Source organism: Taudactylus pleione, unplaced genomic scaffold (genome assembly GCF_031769625.1).
Source record: "Taudactylus pleione unplaced genomic scaffold, aTauple2 ptg000571l, whole genome shotgun sequence".
Classification (NCBI taxonomy): Eukaryota; Metazoa; Chordata; class Amphibia; order Anura; family Myobatrachidae; genus Taudactylus; species Taudactylus pleione.
In genome coordinates, this window is record NW_028284973.1 from 10025949 (window position 1) to 10049353 (window position 23405).

At 44.4% G+C, this 23405-nt stretch overlaps 1 pseudogene; it reads right to left on the bottom strand.

The window, feature by feature from the left end:
- Nucleotides 1-23036: 23036 nt before the first annotated feature.
- On the bottom strand, nt 23037-23155 carry LOC148481665 (5S ribosomal RNA; annotated as a pseudogene).
- Between the last annotated feature and the right edge of the window lie 250 nt (nt 23156-23405).

The following is a 23405-nucleotide window of genomic DNA, read 5'->3' on the forward strand; positions in this document are numbered from 1 at the left end:
ATTTCTTTAGATCACAGCATGTAACCATCTGTTTTTATACTGAATAATAACTTTTTGTGCTTTGGAACCACATTCAAAGTCTTAATGATGCAATTCTTCATGAATAATTTCATAATTTCGCCCCACCCCCTATATAAATGTGCGCCAATCGTGGCTATTTACAGCAAAGGGGGAGGGGCTTAATGACATGAACCGTCAGGTCCCGCCCCATCACAACTATTAGCGTTCCCGCTAGGCTGTTTTAGTGGGGCGCGGCGCCCTGCCCTCCTTCTGGAGGGCAAAAAGCACCCTGCTCTCCAGGAGGAGGGCAAAAAGCGCCCTGCCCTAACAGATTGCGGTGACCCGTTCACCACCGGAGAATAGACGCCGGGCGCATGCGCCCGGCGTCTATTCTCCCTTTCTGCAGCGCTTGGGGGCTGCCCGGCATGTCCGTAAGCGCCGGGCACGCCCCCAAGTATGACGAAAAGGGGACGCGTCTTATAGACACGCCCCCTTTTCGTAACCACTCCCCCTTTTCGAACGCGCGCGCCAAAGGCACGCGCACAACATTGCCCTCTCTAGCTCCGGCGCCCTGCCTGCCGCCGGAGCTAGAGGGAACACTAAACTATGGTGTATATCTGGCTCTGATACTAGCCAGTGCCTTCCCATCTATTGACCTCACCACACGCCACTGCCAATATGATGCATATTTAGTGAAAAGTATGTGGCAGTCGTTGCAAAGTCCATGGTGCGTCAAATAGGTCTCTATAGCGCCATTTGAGTGTAGGTGTATGTGGACACATCTGTAAATAAACTCAGGAGATGTATGACACCTTCTAAAGAGTGGACAAGTGGACAAGTGAAGGTGTAGCCCATAGCAACCAATCAGCTTCTACCTAACATTTTTTTACATTTACTTGATAAATGCTACCTCAATGCTGATTAGTTGCTATGGGCAACTTGCCCACTTTTCTACTCTTTATAAGGCATCCATAACTTTATTGCAATTAAAAACAATACAACAACTTGCAACTAACTTATACTAAAATAAAGACACGGACACAGACTGCTTTGGTTAAATGGTCATAACTTGCTTTTATTGAAGGTATGACCCTGAGCTTTTACTTTACTTTTGGGAGGCAAAGAAGGATGCTACAAACACTCAGCTCCAGCCATGTTACTTAACCAATATAAGGGAGCGACTGAAACGCCCCCCCGTGGCCATTTTAAGCTGAGCGTTGCTTAACCAATATTAGGGAGTGACTGAAACGCCTCCTCTGTGGTCATTGTAAGCTGAGCGTTACTTAACCAATATTAGGGAGTGACTGAAACGCCCCCTCTGTGGTCATTGTAAGCTGAGCGTTACTTAACCAATATTAGGAAGTGACTGAAACACCCCCCCTGTGGCCATTGTAAGCTGAGCTGTGAAGACTCACAACCCCCTATAATACTGCACAGTATGAGCGTGTCGGCAGAGACGGACGCCCAAAGTCCTCCCGCTGAGGTAGGCCATACTATGACCCATCAAAGGATATGTGCTCCACAGCGTTTTCTTACACCTTACGTGGCCGCTGGTTTGTAGCACCTTCCCACCCAACATGATAATATAACATAGTGTTAGTAAGAACACAACATATAAAGAGCATCAGCAAGAGATAGGGGAGGGAGGGAGGGAGGGACAAACACCGTCCAGAATGGAAGTTGCTGGGCATATAGCAGCCTTATAAAGCCCACATATAGCCACTCCCAATATTTCACACATGGTCAGAAACCAACCAAACAAACAAACCCCCCAAACTAATCTACCTAGCAACAGTTGACCAAAATTCATGCCAATTACAAAAAAACTAAGGACTCTTATATAGCCTTATGCTTATTCAGCTTGCGTCTCATCGAAGACTGGATACATCTCCTGATGCTGAGTTGAAGGCCAGTCAGTCGTACAGGCTCCTGCATTTTGTGCATGGAAATAACTGCTTATATGTGACTGTATGCAGAGTTGAACTGTGTGCCTCTTTTTCCCTTGATATTCATCATCAACATCATCATGGCGGATTTCCACCATGTTCTTAAGCCCCGCCCCCTGGTGGCAATTTCCCGCGATTCGCGGGTCAGTCGAGAGGGGGCTGGGCCAAATGACTCAAATTTAATTAAATTACATCCTATTGGCTCCGCCTCCCCCATATTGACCAGCGAATCGCGGAAAAATTGCCGTTAGGTGGCGAGGCTTAAGAACACGTTGCCTGCACTCCAGTCTGTCAGGGGTGGGTTTCTGGGTACTCAGAAACCCCCCCTGCGTGCGCTACTGAGCGGCACGCCTTTGTCCGGATAGACACCCCCTGCTACCTCCCAGGGACGCACACTAAAAATGAATCTCTGTGTGTAATTCCGACCTGCGTCTTTCAGTGGTAACCATCAGGACACATGTACAGTGCGAAATCGCCACTGCATGCATTTCTGAATTAGGCCCAATTAGTTATTTAAGAGGAGGAGAGGGGCTTTCACTCTGTGTGTTTCATAGGATTGTGAGCTATTCTAGAGATAATGGGGTAAGTGTAATAGCCTGCGAGATACATTCACCGGCGACTTCCCGGCGAGTCTGGCCGATGTTTTAAAGTAGCAATTATTTAATAGGCATTTAAAAGGCAAAACCAGGTTGGTTTTGCCTTTTAAATGATTGCTACTTTAAAACATCGGCCTGACTCGCTGGGAAGTCGTCGATACTTGCATCTTGCAGGAAATTACATTTACCCCCATGCCTTATCAGATTTAGATTTTTTTGGGGTAGCTTTAATCATTAGGGTGCCATACATGTAACAATATTGCGCAATTGCATCCCATCATATCCATAAACGAATGACTTACACAGACAGTAGAGATGGACAGTAGAAATCACTTCAGGCAGTTTTGGATTTTGGATACATTTCACCAGTTTGCAAAGCGGAGATTTTCCAGGAGGTTGAGTAGTATTAAATGCTATTTACTTTATACAATATGGAACAGGCACAGGCGATGGAAGACCCCAGACCCTTCCCTCAACCATAATACTTGCCAGAAGTTTGTCCCTCCAATCAAAGCACGAAAGTATGGTACTGAAAATGCACGGGGGCCATTGCTCTAGTACGGTCCTGAGACAGTTGCTACTGGAGATATTTTTAAATAATCGAGTTTATCATATCTGACTCTTCCTGGTGATCCCCGTTGCTATCTGTGACTGTTTGCTAAGATTAGTCATAGAAATAAGTAGGACTCCCTTCGCAGTTTAGTTTGTGAGGGCCAATAGTTTGATCTTTTTGTCAAACAAATTTACTAAGCTTTTTTTATTAATGTTCTAAATAAATAAAGTTTAGACAAACTTTTTAGGGGATTCAAAGTTGTTTATAGTCTACATTTGTTTAATTTGATCCTCATCCATGAATTAGTACAATCACCATCTAGGAGATGGACACAGAAAACTGTCTGACTAGGTCACAGTGGTGTCAAAGTCGGGCCATCCAGCTGCAGTAGAACTACAGAACTGCAGAATAGAACTGCACTGCTACAGTTTTTTAGTTAGGGCATGCTAAAACTGTGGCAAGGAATGCTGGGATGTTTAGTTCTACTGCAGCTGGATGGCCCGAGTTTGAAACCCCTGGACTAGGATAAAGCTGTCCCAAGGGCCGGTAGCTTTCTTTATCCACTAATCACTCTCTCGGACAGGGGTAAGTTACCTATCATTTCTTAATTGTTTTGATTTTGAAGTTATTGATGACTGGCTTTTGGCCTTTTTATATCAATGTTTTGAAAGATATTGTGTATTTTTTTCATTTGTTTATCGCTCTTTAATTTTCACTCTTTTACGCATCAAATTTAAATTTGTGCAAACTTAAAGTATCTATTTGAAATGTTTAAAATGAATGTTAGCCTTTATAAGATATTTAAGGTTTTTGCATTATAATAGAGTAATATAAGTGTAGTGATGAGACCGGCGGCCGCATAGCCGCTGGTCTCAATGCCAACAGCGGAATCCCGGCAAGGGATGTAACATAGGCGGCGAAATACCGACGCCTATGTTAATCCCGACGCCGGAACGTAGAGGACGCCAGCCCGAATTAAGGTAAGTCTGGGGTGCCCTTAGCGTTAGCCACGGGGAAGGGAGGGTTAGTGTTAGGGAGTCTAGCGGGTTAGGATTAGGTTTGGGGTAGGAGATTAGGGTTAGGCACCCCTAGGAGGGTGGGTTAGGGTTAGACACCGGTGGGGGGAGGTTAGGGTTAGGCACTAAGAGGGGAGGTTATGGTTATTCACCACTAAGGGAGGGTTAGGGTTACGGGGGGGACAGTGGAAGATAAGTATGCTTGCCTACCCCAGGCGGCATCTCCTCATGTCAGGCATCCGCTGTCAGGATTTGAAATATGTCGCCGTCATTTCAATCCCATTCCGTTATACCTTCTGATTGTTGGGGCAAAGGAATTTCTACGTACATTTTCAATTATGTTTTTGTATATGTCATTTTTACATAATTGCTACAAATCCGTGCATGCTAATATCAGCATTGGTTCGATTCATTTTGTCTGAAACTGCGAATAATGATTTGTTCTGCCTGTAGTGGCAGTGGCGGAACTAGCGAGTGGCGGGTCCAGGAGCAAAAGTATTGTGATGTCACTAGGTCTCATTCCTCAGCAACAGCCTGGCAAACAGCCAGAGGAGGAAGGGATCCGGGCGTCATCTATTGAGCTTGGCTGCTGGACATCACACAGAGGCCCTGATTCAGAGCCGGACGCTCTGACAGAGCGCTCGCTCTGAATCAGGGTGTCTTTTTTTTTTTTTATGGAGCGGCCTCCTGGCAGCTCGCATTGCTGTGGGTTGCCACCCACAGCTAATGCGAGCGGCCAGGATGATGGTCACAATGGTCAAGACCATCGCAACCATTGGGCTTGCGATGAGACCCTTGTGGTAGGGTCTCGTGGCCGCAAGCCCCAGAGAGCTTTCGTCTCAAACAGAGCCGAAAGCTCTCCCACTGACATCACTTGTGATGTCAGTGGGGCCGCCCCCAAATGGTAGGCGTTCCCATGGGAACGCCTCTGTCTGGGCAGCAACCCCCCCGACCCGCCCACCAAAGGGGGCGTGCTGTCACTCAATATCGACAGCACGCCCCCTTTGGTGCGAGACCCGGAGTGACGGATCGCCCGTCAATATCCGGGTCTCGTGCATGCGCACGACGGAGCCGGCTCCGTCGTGCGCATGCGCTCTGGGCCACCATCGACCCGCTTGCGAGCGCTCAGCGCTTGCGACCGGGTCTGAATCAGGCCCTGAGTACACTGGCAGTTACAGTACCGCATTGCGACACTGACCTCTCAACATGGGCAGATAAACTAGTAGTAAACTAGTAATGCAACATGGTTCTGTCTGGCGAGGGGCATCCGAGTCCCCAGAGGTCCCAATGGAATGGACCTTCTGACCACCAGTAGTTCCACTGCTGGTTAGTGGCTTGCTTTATAATTACAGTACAAGTGTAGGAAATATCAGTGTATCACATACAAGACACTGTTGTATCGCTGTTCTTACCTGTGAGAGCTGCACACATTACACACTTCTTGCAGGTGTACAGTATATCAGCCTATCTACTGTGACCTAATTAGGCAAGTGCGAGCAAGATGTCATGCCAAACTCGCATACCCATTGCATAGAAAAGAAGACAAATCAGATTACTATGCTGACAAGCCAGCGGAGGTCTCAGCACATGGAGGAGTGTGGAGGTGAATAGAGAGTCTCTGAGAAGTCAAGGCCCTATGTGTAATGGGATCTGAAGTTTATATAACATTAGCAGCTGTCTAGTTATCTCATTATGCGGTGTTGTCATTGTCTCTTAGTGTGGAAGAGGCCATGCACAGAATGCAAACTGCTTCCAGCTGGAAAAACAGTCTGTGCTAAGGTGCACTAATCTGCAATAATGCATCCACAGGAAGCATTAACAAATTACAGTGTTAGTGCTTCAAGCATGGTAACTTTGAGAACAAGGGGGTACAATCAGTGGGGGTTTTGATTAACCAGAAAACCCTCTATCCCTGGCCGTACCAAGAGGGGTAGATGTACTAAGCCTTGGAGAGAGATAAAGTTGGAGAGAGATAAAGGGGTCTATTTACTAAGCAGAGTTAGGAGACAGAGTGAAAAGTGATAAGAAAGTGATAAGGTGCCAGCCAATCAGCTCCCAGCTGTCATTTTTCAAACACAGCCGGTGAGATGACAGTTGGGAGTTGATTGGCTGGCACCTTATTACAGATTTATCACTTTTCACTCTGTCTCCTAACACTGCTTAGTAAATAGACCCCAAAGTACCAACCAATCAGCTCCTAACTGTTTTCAAACACAACCTGTAATGTGACAGGAGCTGATTGGTTGGTACTTTATCTCTCTCCACAAAACTACATATACTATACATTCCAGACTCACACATAGCACTTGTGGACACCCTTAGACTTTCCTCAGGATTCCATGAAGTTTGTGAACATCTATGAAGGTTGTGGATACACATATTGTTCTTCAGCCTTTAGGCCCCCACACACGGAGCGATATATCGGCTGATCCGACTGATTAGAACGATATATTGCAGCTATATCGTTCCATGTGTGGGAATGGTATCGGGCATATCGGCCTCTGTGTGCTCCCATGAGGATGTCTGTCGCTCAACCAGATCTTTCTGTCTGCACAAGAGATCTGAAGAATTGACGGACGAACTCATGTTAGTCTATGCGGGAGGGGGGAGGCGTGGGCGGCATATCGGGGCTGCTTAGATTGGAGTGCCCTTTTATCCAACTTCTTTCCCCTTGACCATCTTTAAAAGGCGATGTTGAAGAAGTGGTCCTCAAGGCTCTCCAACAGTTCAGGTTTTAGAGATATCCATGGTTGAGCATAGGTGGTTAAATCAAAATTACTGAGATACTAATTAAGTCACCTGTGCTCCACCATCGTAATCTCTAAAACCTGAACTGTTGGGGAGCCTTGAGGATCGCGTTTGGGAACCTCTGTACTATAGAATGATTCCAAATTGATTTACACCAGCTACTGTACTTGAATTTGTAACTGCCACCACACCAAGTGATCATATAACGAGATAGTCTTATGAGGGACTGTTATCTTTTCCATGCAGTTTTATTAAAATACTTAAGATTTTTTTTTAAACCAAGAGATTTATTTATTAATTAAAAAAAACCTTTTATTATTCTGGAGTGCAGCTGACGGGGCCACAACACCTATTAAGTACAGTAACATACGCTGCCTTTCAAAAATACAGTCATCCCTTTAAATATCTAAATTGAATTAAAACATTTAAGAATTTTTTTAAACCACAAAATATATTTTACAATTTTATTATTTTGAAGTGCAGTTAATGGGACCACCACACCTAGTTAGTAAAGTATTGTACGCTGCCTCTCAAAAACACAGAGTTCCCTATAAATATAAAAAATTGAATTAAAACAGAAAAACTAATTTAAAACCACAAAAAAACATTTGTTTGTTAACTTTTATTATGTTGGGACGCAACTAATGAGACCACTTAATAATATATATTGCTTCTCCAAAACACAGACTTGCAAAATATGATTTAAATTGAAGACTTGAGATTTTTTTTTGACAAAAGAAAAAAAATATTTTTTGCACTTATTATTTTTAAGGTGCATATGACAGGGACACGGCCACGTCCTGTACAGTAATATATGCTGCCTTTCAAAAACACACACTCTTGAAACATGATTTATAATTACCTTTTTTTAAAGAATTTAGATGTTTTTTGACACCAGAGGGGAAATAAAATAACATTTCATTTTTGCACTTAATATTTTTGGGGTGCAGTCACAGGGACATGACCACAACCAGTAAGTAAAGTATTAGATACGCTGCCTCTACAAAACACACACTCTTGAAATATGATTTGAATTGAAATATGAAAGATTTTTTTTAGAACAGGAAAATATGTTTACTCACACAGACACAGCACAGTATTTTTTTGTATAGCCGAGCTTGAAAACACACTCTCTGACCTCATACACAAGTGACATTATATTGCAGTATAGATATATATCCTTGTGAAAAACAATTCTAAGTGCAGCTCACTTCAAGTTCACTTCTAACAAACAAATGAGCCTGTTTGCACTGGATTGCAAGTGTTACTAATGTGTCTGACAAACAAGCACACAGTGACCGTAGCCTGTTTGCAGTTGATAGCTAACAAACACATACACAAAGATGACTGCTGTCTTTTTACACCCTCCCCACCTACTCTATCTACCTACAACTCTATAATGGCATCTCAAATGGCCTCTAGTGAAGCACAACTACAGCCTTCACCCTCTCCAAACACTCTCCTGTGTGAAATAGCACCTGACCAAGAGGGAGGGATGCATATGCAATCCACAACACAAGAGATACGCTTTGTCTCATTTTGAGATCCGAATTTGACACTAGCTCGTTTAACTCAGAACCAGTAAGTTCGGGTGTGTACAGTTTTCTGTACAACAGAACCATTCATCTCTAGTTTGTGTATAAAATCTGTGTGATACCTGGTGGCAAAGGATGCAGAGCAATTCTCTTGTTTTTGTGAGTCAGTGTAGGAACTGTCCAGAAGGGAAGACTTTGATGGAGTTGACCACTTTTACAAATTATTGCAATATTTTGGAACAAACATTTTCTGAATTTAAATGAAATACAGTTTGAAGTAAGGGTGTGCACCGGCCACTTTTCGTGTTTTGTGTTTTGGTTTTGGATCTGGATCTTTCTTCGTGTTTTGGATCTGGATTGGTTTTGCCAAAGCCACCCTTCCATGTTTTGGGTTCTGGGTTTTGTGTTTTCGATCTGTATTTTTTTGAAAAAAAGCATAAAAACAGCTAAAATCACAGAATTTGTGGGTTTTTCTGCTCCTATGCTATTATTAACCTCAATAACCTTCATTTCCACTCATTTCCAGTCTATTCTGAACACCTCACACCTCACAATATTGTTTTTATGGCCAAAAGATTGTACCGAGGTAGCTGGATGACTATGCTAAGCGACACGAGTGGGCGGCACAAACACGTGACCCATCTAGGAGTGATACTGCAGTGGCAGACAGGAAGGCAGTTTGAAAAACTAGGCCCCAAACAGTACATACTGCAAAGAAAAAAAAGAGGTGCAAGATGGAATTGTCCTTGGGCCCTCCCACCCACCCTTATGTTGTATAAATAGGACATGCACACTTTAACAAACCAATCATTCCAGCGCCAGGGTCTGCCACATGACTGTGGCTGAAATGATTGGTTCATTTGGGCCCCCACAAAACAAGCTGGCAATTAATGTGTCCCTGCACAAACTGGCTCTACGGAGGCAAGATGTCGTCCTCATCCTCCTCATCCACCGATTCCTTGGATAAAACAGGAAAAAGGGATTTAGGTGTCCCTTGACTGCTTATGGTCTTAGCTGTACTTGACAGTAACTTTTTATGAACGCGCTGCAGGTGCCGTATAAGGGGGGATGTTCCTAGGTGGTTGACATCCCTACCCCTACTTATTTCACCTTTACATATGGTACATATGGCAAGACAGTTGTTGTCCGGATTTGGATAGAAATATTGCCAGACCAAAGAGGTGGAATGTTTGGTCTTCTGCCCAGGCATGACCGTGATGGGCTTTTTCATCCCACGAAAAACAACTGTCTCCCCCGGAGCCTGATTTAAACAAACCACATCACCATCAGAATCCTCCTCGCCAACTTCCTCCTCAGCGCCAGCTACACCAGTATCCTCATCCTGTTGTACTTCAACAGTGACATCTTCAATTTGCATATCAGCAAGTGGACTGTGGGTGCTCCTTTCAGCACTTGCAGGGGGCGTGCAAATGGTGGAAAGAGCCACCTCTTCCCGTCTAGTGCTGGGAAGGTCAGGCATCGCAACCGCCACCACACTTGGAATCTCCTTGGGGATTTGTGATATCTTCTTAGAACGCACAGTTCTTTGCTGTGCTTTTGCCAGCTTAACTCGTTTGATTTTTTAGCGGGAGGAGGGCTTCCATCGTCATGTGAAGCTGACCCACTAGTCATGAACATAGGGAAAGACCTTAGCCGTTCCTTGCCACTCCGTGTCGTAAATGGCATATTGGCAAGTTTACGTTTCTCTTCAGATGATTTAAATGTTTTTTTCAAGGTCATTGTCCTGAACTTTGTCATTTGGGATTGTATGTGTTCTCTACTATGACATTGGGCATCGGCCTTGGCAGACAACGTTGATGGCATGTTATCGTCTATGTCATGACTAGTGGCAGCAGCTTCAGCACTAGGAGGAAGTGGTTCTTGATCTTTCCCTATTTTATTTTTATCGGAGAAAGTTTGGTCCTTCATTTATGTTATATTGATATATACGTGCGGCTAAGGCGCACACAAACACAGAAAATATTTTTTTATTTTGTTGGAGACTAGTGCACTTTGTGGGTTACACCACCCTTTAAGAATTGAGCCAGCCGGCCCTTTACTTATGGGACACAGGCGCACGCTTGGCGCTGCTCCTTTGTTGATGCACGTGCAGCCACAGTGCACACAATTCACAAACACAGAAATTTTTTTTTTATTTTGTTTGGAGTGCCCTTTTCGAGTTACAGCACCCTTTAGCGGTCAATCAAGCCGGCCCTTTATTTATGGGACACAGGCGCATGCTTGGCACTACTTTGTTGATGCACGTGCGGCTACTGCGCACACAATTCACAAACACAGAAAATGTTTTTTTTTTTTGTTTGGAGTGTACTTTGGGGGTTACAGCACCCTTTAACGGACAAGCCAGCTGGCTTTTTACTTATGACACAGGCGCACGCTTGGCACTACTTTGTTGATGCACGTGCGACTACTGCGCACACAATTCACAAACACAGAAAATATTTTTTTATTTTGTTTGGAGTGTACTTTGGGGGTTACAGCACCCTTTAATGGTCAAGCCAGCCGGCCCTTTACTTATGACACAGGTGCACGCTTGGCACTACTTTGTTGATGCACGTGCGGCTACTGCGCACACAATTCACAAACCCCAAAAAATATATTTTTTTATTTTGTTTGGAGTTACAGCACCCTTTAACGGACAAGCCAGCCGGCCTTTTACTTATGGGACACAGGCGCACGTTTGGCGCTGCTCCTTTGTTGATGCACGTGCAGCCACAGTGCACACAATTCACAAACACAGAAAAAATATATTTTTTTTTAGCACTTGGGGGGAGCACCCCTGACGGACAGAGCACCCCCTGGACAACACTACAACACCCCTTTAGGACTGGGACACTGCACAGGACTTTGGAGTGGACACAGCCCCTATGGACAACTGACTGCACAACACAGTCCAGCCAGCCCCTATGGACTTTGAAGTAGTGGACACAGCCCCTATTAACAACAGCAGCACAGCGCAGCACAGCACAGCACAACACTACACTGCACTACACTACACTACAACACTACACTACACTACACAGCCCAGCCAGCCCTAACTCCCACCATCCCTCTTCACTGTCCACAGCCGAGTGAGAAAATGGCGCCGACGCAGGTACCTTATATAGGATCCAAAACCCGCGAGACCCGGAAGGCGGGATGATGACGTTTTGCCTCGAATTCAGATCCGAGTCAGGCGGGAAAAGTCGAGCCTGACTCGGATCGGCCTCGGATCGGGGGGGCTCGGGGGGGTTCGGATTTCAGAAATCCAAACCCGCTCACCCCTAATATAAATATATATATATATATATATATATATAATTAAAACATTTTAAAAATTTCCAAATATTCAAAAAATAATATTCTAATCAAAAAACGGTGCTACGATGTCAGATGAAATATACAAAATTCCAGCAAAACTTTCTACTGAAAAAAAAGACAAATGGCAGATAAATCATAAAAAATTAATCAGATGGTTATATTCATATTAGTCACAGGGGGCTACAGTTCCCAGGGTATGGATCCAGTGGGACTTTCTGGAGCAACAAACGACCTCTGTCACCACCTCTCTTCAGCGGAGCAACTCAATCGATCATCATGTATTTCAGACACTAGACTTGATGTCCATGTTTCAAAAAATGTGCCGCGACAGGTTTGTCAGTTGCTTTATGCACAAATGCTAACCTGATGTCTGACCTATGTTGGGTCATACACTCCCTAAAGGTTCTAGTTGTCTTGCCAACATAAACCAGCCCACAAGGGCAAAGTAAAATATAAATAAAAAAATTAATTTGACAAGACAACCGATGCTTCAAATAGATTTGTTTCCCACTATGTGGATGGGGGACCGAGTCAATGAGTGATCTACAGGTGGTACAGCCGGTACACCAAAAGCAGCCTTTCTTAGTCATGAGCCAATTGGTAGAAGTTGCCTGTTGGGTCATGACATCTGTCCTATATAGAAGATCTTTTAAGTTGGCACCTCATTTCACACTCAACAGTGGAGGACAGCGGCCAATTCTGCCCAAAGTTGTATCGGTGCTCACAAGTGGCCAGAATCTTTTAACAGATTTCTGCACTGCTCGTAGGCCAGTGTCATCATGTACTGTGAAGATCATTCTGTCTTTCTGCTAAGTGGACTTGTTTGTGTTTCTCTGACTTATCAGATATTACTTGTGCCCTGGTGAGGCTTTTATTTATCACTTGCCTGCTATAGCCATGTGCCTGGAATCTCTGTGCGACTTTGAGAAACTGTGCCTCAGCAAGATCCACCTCAGAGTTGTTACGTATAACTCGTAGAAATTGTGACACAGGTAGGTTGTTTTTCAATGTGTCACGATGATGACTTGAGGCCAATAAGATAGTGTTCCTGTCTGTGGGCTTATGATACAATGTACAAGCCAATCTTCCATCTTTCTTGAAAATTAGCACATCCAAGAAGTTCATCTTGTCTTTATCTATGGAAGACGTAAACCGGATCGGGCTGTCAATACTATTGAGGCAACTGACCATCTGCTGAAAAGAAGCCAAATCACTCTGCCATATTAGAAAGACATCATCGATGAATCTTCGATAATATAGGATCTGCCCCCTATATCTAGAAAAAAATCTTATTTTGTTCATAATCATCCATGTAGATGTTTGCATAAGTGGGGGCCATATTGGCCCCCATAGCAGTCCCGGATCTCTGGATAAAAAATTCACCTTTATACATAAAATGATTATGTTCCAACACAGTACGCAATAAGGTTACAACAAACTCAATAGAAGGTCCATCATAATTGCCAATAAGCAAACCTCTATGAACCACCTCTACACCACCATCATGTGGGATGACGGTGTAGAGGGAGCTCACATCCATCGTAGCCAGAAAACAATGGTCTGGGATAACACCCAAATACCTAATACCCTCCAAAAAGTGACTGGTGTCTCTAACATAACTCATAGCCCTAGAAACACATCTTTGCAGATACACATCAATTAATTCCGCCACTGGTTGCAATACTGACCCCCGGGCGGATATTATAGGCTGCCTCGGAGACTCAGTCAGCGACTTGTGTACTTTAGGGGGAGTATATATTATCGGCACAATAGGGTGCTCAGTCGTCAGTCTCCACAGGGGCCCACTTGGCCTTAATGAGTATTTATAATTTTCGTGTTTCCTGTAGCTTTTTGTTCTGGTTGATACACTGCCATGGTTGCATCGATGGAGATAACGATTGGTATTCCTGATCATATCATTAGTGACATTATTTTTGCATATAGAATGTTCTCGTAGTGATTATGCAATGATGCTTTATACAATTATCTGCCATTGTTAGCATTATGTTGTGTTATCTTGACAGTAGCTTTGTCACGGTTATTTTATCTGACCGTGATTTATCTATTTTATGCATTCATGCACGTTGGAGTTAGTATGCAGATTTTGAAAAATATATATATTTTTGAAAAAAAAAATGCGTTTTTTGACAGCCAACTATTGAGACATCCTGGACTCCAGTTTTCCTTTCTTTTTGGTGTATTTTATACTATCATGTATTATATGTGGTGGTAGGTAAGATTTGGATTTATATAGTCACTGGGTGTTGATTTTAATATGTTACTGAGTATTGTGTATTTTTTTGTGCCAGCAGATATGTACCATTATACATGCGGCATTGATCTATTTTTTGTATTGTCCATTTGTGTATTGGGTCCCTGGTATTGTCCCTGCTGCCCGCGCATCGGAGCCTCCTCACTGATGGATGCTACCGTGGAGACGGGGAAGCGGATGATGTCATCACGCCATGACTGCTGATGCGGCGGCTTTCCTGTCCCATTGCGATGACGTCGGCAGGGATGCCATGGGTGCACGAGGAGGGTGGCAACAATGGGGAGATATGTTCTATAAAGGTATGTGATGTATGTATGTTTTGTGTGTTCTTGATAAAAGTCCGAGAGGACTGAAACGTTGGACTCTTTACAATAAGTGTGTTTGACTCTTGTTTTCTGAGAAAACCCATGAGTGCTGCCTTACGTTTTCTGTATACATTTGGACATCAGGGTGTTAAAGTACTTGTTTATGTGGAGTTCCGGCTTTGGCAAATATATATATATATATATATATATATATTACATACACACACACAAGCCATAACATTAAAACATTTCAAGGTGTTGACTTGATCTCCAAGGATTTCACGATGTTGACTTGGCCTACAAATTCCCCAGATCTCAATCCGATTGATCAGATTGAGAGCTGGGTAATTTGGAGGCCAAATCACCACCTTGAACTCTTTGTCATGTTCCATGGTAGGCACTTTCTGCAGTGGACAGGGTCAACATGGGCACTCTGACCAGTCTGCAGCTGATGCACTACGTGTACTGACTAGAGATGTGTGGTTTGGTTCTACTGAAAGCCAAACACACCCGAACTTTGTTGTTCCGAGTCAAATCGAGTCCCAGCTTGGATCACTTTTGGGGTTCCACGCACAACCGAGTCCCAGGTCAGGTCTGCTGTAAGTTCGGAACTTGGATTTAAAAACTGAATCTCAGTTTCTGGATTGCATGTAAACAGATCCAATTTACATGATTTTAGCTGTTTTTATCAATTTTAAAAAAATCCAAACCCAAAACCGAATCCCAACCAAAACATTTGAGGGTGGATATGACGAAACCAAAAAGAAAAACATAACATTTGAGGGTGGTTTTGCTAAAATCAAAACCAAAACACAGGGGTCCACTCACATCTCTAGTTCTAACACCTATCATATTCAGCATTAACTTTTTTGGTAATTTGTGCTACTGGAGCTCTTCTGTAGGACAGGACCAGACAAGCTAGTCCTAAGCACATCAATGAGCTCACGACCCTGTTGCCAGTTTACCGGTTGTCCTTCCTTGAAACCACTTTTGGTAGCAACTAACCTCTCTATACAGGGAACACCCCATAATACTTGCCATTTTGGAGATGCTCTGACTCCACAATTTGGCCCTAAGAACCTTATGCTTGCTAATTATTCCTGCTTCCAACACATCAACTTCAAGAACTGAGTGTTCACTAGCTGCCTAATACAGTATATACCACCCCTTGAAAGGTGCCATTGTAACAAGATAATCAATCTTATTCACTTCACCTGTCAGTGGTTCTAATGTTATGGCTGATGATTGTATATGTAATGCATATATATGGAGGCCATATACAACAACACCTATGGTTGCATGTAATTTCATCTGGAGCATGCCCAAAGTAAAAACACACCAGATAAGCTCCACAAATTGACTTGCCTTCAACCCTACATGGATACTTTAGAGGTGAACATATGCCAATTGCTTTTATGTAAGATACACATTTCTGTTCTGCCCACCTGTGCCAAATATACAAAGTATTGTGGTTCGAGCAACATTGACTTGCTTCTGTCTTGCACGAGGAGCAAAAGAACAGTGATGGACAGGACAGACAAGCAAAGGGCTGAGCACCGTATGGGCATTTTACGTAGTTGAGACACAACTAGGCTTTGACTCTCTCTTGCGGGTGCTGGAAGGCTGACGTGATACGAAATGATGTTGATGACTGTCAGTAGCACCAGCTGCCCACTGCTGATTGGCTGATCGTGTATTGATCCCTCCAGCTGATGGTGCTTAAATCGTTAGAGTTGCAGCTGTATTATGTCAAGTTGGATCAGTCTAATAGTGTTACATAATTGACATTTCATTTGGACTACTGCAGGAAAGAAGATTCCCAATTGATTTTTAAAGGGCAAAAAAAAAACAGATGTTTGTATTTAATATCTTTTGCCATTAAAATTTCATTTAACATGGAAAAAATGACATTTGCATTTATTAATAGCTCATAAACAGTCAGACGGAATATGGTCTGCTGGGGGTGGGATAGGCTATAGAGACAAAGCAGATTTTGAGAGAACATGTAAAATATTGAGAGTTGAGGGCATGTCTGGTCACATGGCCATTGTTTTGCACACTCTAGGCTCACTCTAGGCACACTCTAGGCTCACTCTAGGCACACTCTAGGCGTGATTCACTACGGATCGCTATTCTGCTTATACGCACACAATGCAGTTGCTAATATCAGCGGTGATATCTAAATAATTGCATTCGCATTGCGATCGCAGCCTAACATAAGGCGCCCACTTCCCCTTACTCACATTCGTATACTAAGGCAACATAGCAAAACAATCTGTGACATCGTGTAACATCGGACCCATACGCACAGTTATGGCAGGTCAGACCTCACTCAGGGATTGCTTACTTCAGCGCACGCTATGAGGCCTCAGACGGCATCTGGTATCGCAGTGGCTAATTTATGCACACCCCTGCAACGCCGTCCCACCCCCCAGTCACCACCCACAAACGGCACTTCTTGTCAATCACTCTGCCATGGGTCTGAGTATACTCTGTAATCGCAGTAGTGATCGCAGTGGCTAGTTCGCGCATGCGCACTGCGATGCATACACATGCGCAGAACGCAACAATCGGCCGATTGCATGCATATAAGCAACGGCGTTCTATACATACCTGCCTACCCTTCCAATTAGGTCGGGAGCCTCCCGAAAATTGGGTGCCGCTCCCGGCCTCCCGGAAAGGTAGGCAAGCCTCCCGGTCCCCGGCGATCTGTCTGCCCCTCCCCCCGCGCGAATACAGTATAATCCCCGGCAGCGGGGGGGGCCGGTGACGCGATTCGCTCTGAATCGCGTCAGCGTGGCCCCGCCCCCTGCTTCACAATGCCATTTATCTCGGCATTGTGAAGAGGGGGCGGGGCCGTGATGACGTGATCGCGCTGTCACGCCCATGCCCCGCCCCCATTGTCGAGTCATTTTCTGGGCCACGCCCCCTTTTGATGTGGCACGCCTCCTGCTGAGAACGCCCGACAGCTCCCTCCCGGAAGGAGGGAGCTAGAAGTCGGCAAGTGTGGTTCTATGCTGAATCAGGCCCTCTGTGCACTCTGAAGTTAAGGGGCTAATGCACAGCTGAGCGCATACTTGCCAATCTTCCCGGAACGTCGGGGAAAGTCCTGAATTTAGCAGAAGCTGTTCCCCGCATGCCGCCTACATCCCAACTGAGTTGGGCGGCCCTGAGGTTAAATGACCCAAATTGCATTTGAATTGTATAATCTTAGCAATGCCTTCCACTGTAAACTGCTTTAGGCTTGCACTCTATATATTTTCTGTTACATGAACACATATACACACTAGGGTTAATATTTCATCAGAAGCCATTCAACCTACCAGTATGTTTTTTTATTGTGAGAGGAGACCGGAGCAGCCCAGAGAAACTCCCCATGTCCAGAAACACAGGGAGAACATACAAACTCCATATCGATAGTGCCTTAGTAAGGAATTTAACTGAAGACCCCAGGGCTTTGAGGCTGTGATGTTAACCATTACACAAACTGTGCTGCCACAGGTATGCAGTCAGAAAGTCACCATGGTTATCATATCAGCATCATTAATGTAAACAATGGAAATGTCGACATCCTCATAATGTCAACATTTCCATTAGCGTCAAAGTTATCGTTAGGGAAAGACAAAAATATCGTCGCCATTTCAACATAATGAATGTCAACATGGTAAATGTCATCAACACGTTCAATGCCGACATTACAATCGTGTCAACGTTCTCATGAATGAATGTTGATTTTGTGAGCGCTGACAATATGTACCACACCCCTGCCACTGATGTGCACAACTCTGCATACTGGTGAGTATTTAATTTCCACACACACTGGGCCTGATTCAGAGCCGCTCGTAAGCGGCCGCTTGTTCGCTCCGAGCGATGTTTGCCCAACTGCGCATGCGTACGGATCGTTATACGCATGCGGGAACCAGTCAGTGCGGTCGAAATTCATGTGCTCGCAAAATAGCGAATGCCTGATAATTTGAGTGACAGAAAGAGGCGTATGTGGGTGGTAACAGGGGAAGGTGCTTGAAAACGGGGAGTGGAGATCCGATCGCAGGCGTGCTTAAAGGTCAAAACGGGCGTTTTATGGGTATGCATAATTAAAACAGCAGCATCATTGACCACGTCACTGGGTTATTTTATAGCCAGAACTGCTCGCAAAATTGTGGTAGCAAAAACCAACCACAAGAATAGCAAGCAGTTCATACGCTGGTCGATGTACTCGATTAATCTAATAAATAGCGGACATGACGTAGGATGCGAGCGGCCAGGGGGCGTAGTTTCCCAAAAAACGACCGCAAGTTTTGTTCGCTCCTTCAGACCTAGAGGCGTGAACAGACCGCAAAGAGCGAACGGTTCATTTGAATAGCCACCCCTATTTTCTGGACGAGCGAGCGCTAATTGCGTCCGGCTCTGAATCAGGCCCACAGTGTAGGAGCAACATAGCCACTGGGTGCTATTTTCTAAGATGGATAGATGACTATTAATTGCACTCATATGGACTGCCACAGGACTGCCGTGGACAATGAACCTGTGGGGTTGAGGGTGGAAAACTTTATGCAGTCAGGCACATTTGGCAAAGAAAGCCATTACAAAACCATGAGACCGAGCACAAGGGATATGGGGCCTGATTCAGACCCGCTCATGAGCGCTCGCAAGCGGGTCGATGTTGGCCCAGTGCGCATGCGCACAACGGAGCCGGTGAGTGACAACACGCCCCCTTTGGTGGGCATGCCTGGGGCGTGGCTGCCCAGACGGAGGCGTTCCCATGGGAACGCCTACTGTCTGGGGCCGGCTCCACTGACATCACAAGTGATGTCAGTGGGAGTGAGTTCGGCTCTGATAGAGCCGAAAGCACTCCAGGGCTTGCGGCAACGAGACCCTACCACAAGGGTCTCGTCACAAACCCGATGGTCGCGATGGTCTTGATCATCGCGACCATCTTCCTGGCCGCTCGCTATAGCTGTGGGTGGTCACCCACAGCTATATGAGCGGCCACGAGGCCGCTCTATAAATTAAGGACGGCCCTTATTCAGAGCGAGCGCTCTGTCAGAGCGTCCGGCTCTGAATCAGGGCCATGCAATGTTGATCCTGACACATGGACACCAGTAGAATCTGGGTGGAAAGACTGGATAACAAACTGGATACTGTAGTACTGTACGTCACTATCACTGATCCAGAATACACTAATGTAAGGATGCATTGCAGGTTTATATCGGCATATGGAGAAGTTCAGCTTATTTTATACAAGTGATAAATGGGTTTTGGGCACTGAAATTAGAGTAGTAACCATACATCCAAGGTTCACATTCCAAAACAAGCCATACAGTAACTTCCTAATCAGCAAGGGCACACTACCCCCCATATAGGTAGGAAGGGTTTTAATCCAAACCTGCAGCGCTGCAGGGTCCTCATGTCAGCACTGATTTGGTTCTTGTCTCTGTGTCAACACCAGGGGTAAAAAGAGCTGCAAACAGTTCTGTGCTATTTGTGTACTGAGGCCACAGCTGTCCTGCTGTTAGTAACTGACGGACACAGCTCTGTCTGCTTTTCTATGTCTCTTGCGCTGTTCACACAGATGTTGTGTCGGGAGACCCAGCTGCGGGGGTCCCTTGTACCGTGTTCCCTCCGCAGCTTTGCCAGCTGAAGGGAGAGGACTGGTGACTAAAAATTCACTAGTTGGGAGGAAATATCCTTTAAATATGTCACGTCTGATAGACACATTAGTCAGCTAGAGACAGTGGTGCAGCACCAGATCTAAGTGACAGACGATAACAGACAGAAGTTTGTCTCTGCCAGGAATACGATCGTATGGACAATTTCACATTCCCTAATAATTCTCTTCAATGATTGTAAAATTTATATTATTTTCACACATTACTGCAGAGATTTTCAAACTTTTTCAACTCGAGACACAGTAAGCAAGATTTTAAAATTGCCAAGGCACATCATCCAGCGATGCAGAGTGCCGACCTATGAAAAAACACACACATTGGCCTTCACAGGAACAAAACACACTACATTGGCCTCCGAAGGAACAAAACACACTACATTGGCCTCCACAGGAATAAAACACACTACATTGGCCTCCACAGGAATAAAACACACTACATTGGCTTCCGAAGGAACAAAACACACTACATTGGCCTCCACAGGAACAAAACACACTACATTGGCCTCCACAGGAACAAAACACACTACATTGGCCTCCACAGGAACAAAACACACTACATTGGCCTCCGAAGGAACAAAACACACTACATTGGCATCCACAGGAACAAAACACACTACATTGGCCCTTCCGCAGGAACAAAACACACTACATTGGCCTCCGCAGGAACAAAACACACTACATTGGCCTCTGCAGGAACAAAACACACTACATTGGCCTCCGCAGGAACAAAACACACTACATTGGCCTCCACAGGAACAAAACACACTACATTGGCCTCCGCAGGAACAAAACACACATCACATTGCTGGCCACACAGAAAAATATAAACGACATTGCTCCCCACAAAAAAAAAACATTGGCTGGCCCTACAGAAAAAATAAAAACCACATTGCTCCCTACAAAAAAAAAACACATTGGTTGGTCCCACAGGAAAAAAAAAACAAAACATTGCTCCCCCAAAAAAAACATATCACACTGGTTCCCTCATCGGCTGGGGGTGCACACAGCACAGTGCTGTTAGCAGTGTGCAGGTGGGCTGGCTGGTGGGCGGGCTACATAGGTCACGGCACGGGTGCGCCTAAGCTTCCCAGAAGAGCTCAGTACTGCATGGTCCGCAGTACAGTAAAAGCGGATCTGACTGGCAGCTCTGCCCGGCGGCTCTGACATCCGGTTCTGATCCGCGGCACACTTGACAACCGTTTGCGGCACACAAATGTGCCGGGGCACACTGGTTGCATAACGATGCTTTACTGTATGTAATTTGTTTTGTAAGTATAGTATTTTTTATAAGCATCAAATAATATATCCAGACACAATGTATATAATAAAAAAGGTACAGTCCATCTTTCCTCCATGTACTCATACCCTCTGACGTTAATTACATCTGTTTTACTGGTGTTTTTAATGTTACCACAATGCATGTAATCAGGTCTAGAAATAAAATGGCACCTAAACCTGTTATTCTAACCAAACAGAGCAGCTTTGCTCTGATTGGTCAGAGCATGGGAAATGCAGTTTTCATTGGTTACAACCCATGTAGCTTTAGCAGGAGCTGAGTATGTTGATACAATTTATTATTGAAGTACAATGTATCAATGTACTTAAATTGTGGCCATGTGGGCAATCCTTCAAAAAGAAAAAGGGGGGGGGGGGATCTTGGTGAGTAATATTGAGGTTAAACAAAGGAATACTTATTTAAATTAAATATTTTTTTTAAACTAGTGTCTGTGGGTTTTTTTACACATGAACTACAAGTCTCAGTGGGCCTTGGAGGAAAGCGCATGCTGGCGACAGTAGTTCAGCAAGTAACATTATATTCTTCTGGCAGATATGGGTTAGTCGGCACTTATAGTTCCACAAGCACCATCATACACAAACAGTCTAGCCATGACTGGTCTTGCTGGGTCTTGCAGTTCACTAGCAAAGAAAACCTTCCTGGGGGGGGATGTTGGAGCACAAGTACCCTAGGGCAGAGGTTCATAAACTCTACCATTACAGTCCACATTTTAAGGATAGCTATACTTGAGCACAGATGACTTAATTACTACCTCAATCAATTTTATTTAACCACCTGGACACAAGCATGAATACAGAGTTTGGGAACCTCTGCCCTAGGGAACTCAGCCTAGGGCTGGTGGATATTGTGGCAGGGAGACCTTGCAATGGTGTTTCCCTGCATTAGTGTTTCCTGTACAAAAAAACTAAGAGCCAAGAAGGGCTAGTTGTTGGGGCACTCTTAAATCAAATTTAATAAAATGTAACCTTTATTAGTAATTATTAAAAAGCTGCGGATCTCCTCATTTTAATAAAATAAATGGATACGGCAAAATAAATATTCAAAATAATTCCGGGTAATCGTGCTCCTATAAATTTTAGATTACTTATTCACATCATACTGAAATCAACATAAACCAAATCAAATGTAATCACTTATGTCCCTGCTATTAAACACTTAGGCCCTCATTCAGAGCCGTTCGCTATTTGCGGTCGTTCGTTCAAAAACAAGGGGTGGCTATTCAAATGATCCGTTCGCAAATTGCAGTCTGTTCACGCCTCTAAGTCTGAACGAGCGAGCAAAACATACGCTCGTTTATTTGTTAAAAACGCCCCCTGGCCGCTCGCACCATACGTCATGTCCGCTATTTATTAGATTAATCGAGTACATCGACCAGCGTATGAACTGCTCGCTATTCTTGTGGTTGGTGTTTGCTACCACAAATTTGCGAGCAGTTCTGGCTATAAAATAACCCAGTGACGTGGTCAATGACGCTGCTGTATTAATTATGCACACCTATAATACGCCCGTTTTGACCTTTAAGCACGCCTGCGTTCGGATGTCCACTCCCCATTTTCAAGCACCTTCCCCTGTTACCACCCACATACGCCTCATTCTGTCACTCAAAATAGCAGGCACTCGCTATATAGCGTACAAACGATTTTTGGCCGCACTGACTGGTTCGCGCATGCGTACTAAAAACCATACGCATGCGCAGATGTGCAAACATCGCTCGGAACGAGCGTACTGCCGCTAACGAGCGGCTCTGAATGAGGGCCTTAGTCCCATTCTGCTCCTAAATATTACCTACAACACCCAATATTCCCTGGTGGTCTCCCATCCAAGTACTAATCAGGCCCAATACTGTATAGCTTCCAAGATCAGACGAGATTGGGCATATTCAGTAAGGTATGGTTATATATAAACAGGAGATTGGGGGTCCTGGTGTAATATAGTTAAGGGCATTATGTAGGACTCAGTATGAGAAGTCCACTTTGATTAAACTTTGATTAAACAATGGACATAAATTCCAAACAAAGTATTGCACCCGCATACTTTGATTAATGAATAAATTGGTTATATTACCTTCTAAAGTATGTATATAATATTCATATAGCCATATAAACAGATGATCTAAATGCAGGTATAAGTAATGTCAGTCTAATAGTGCTG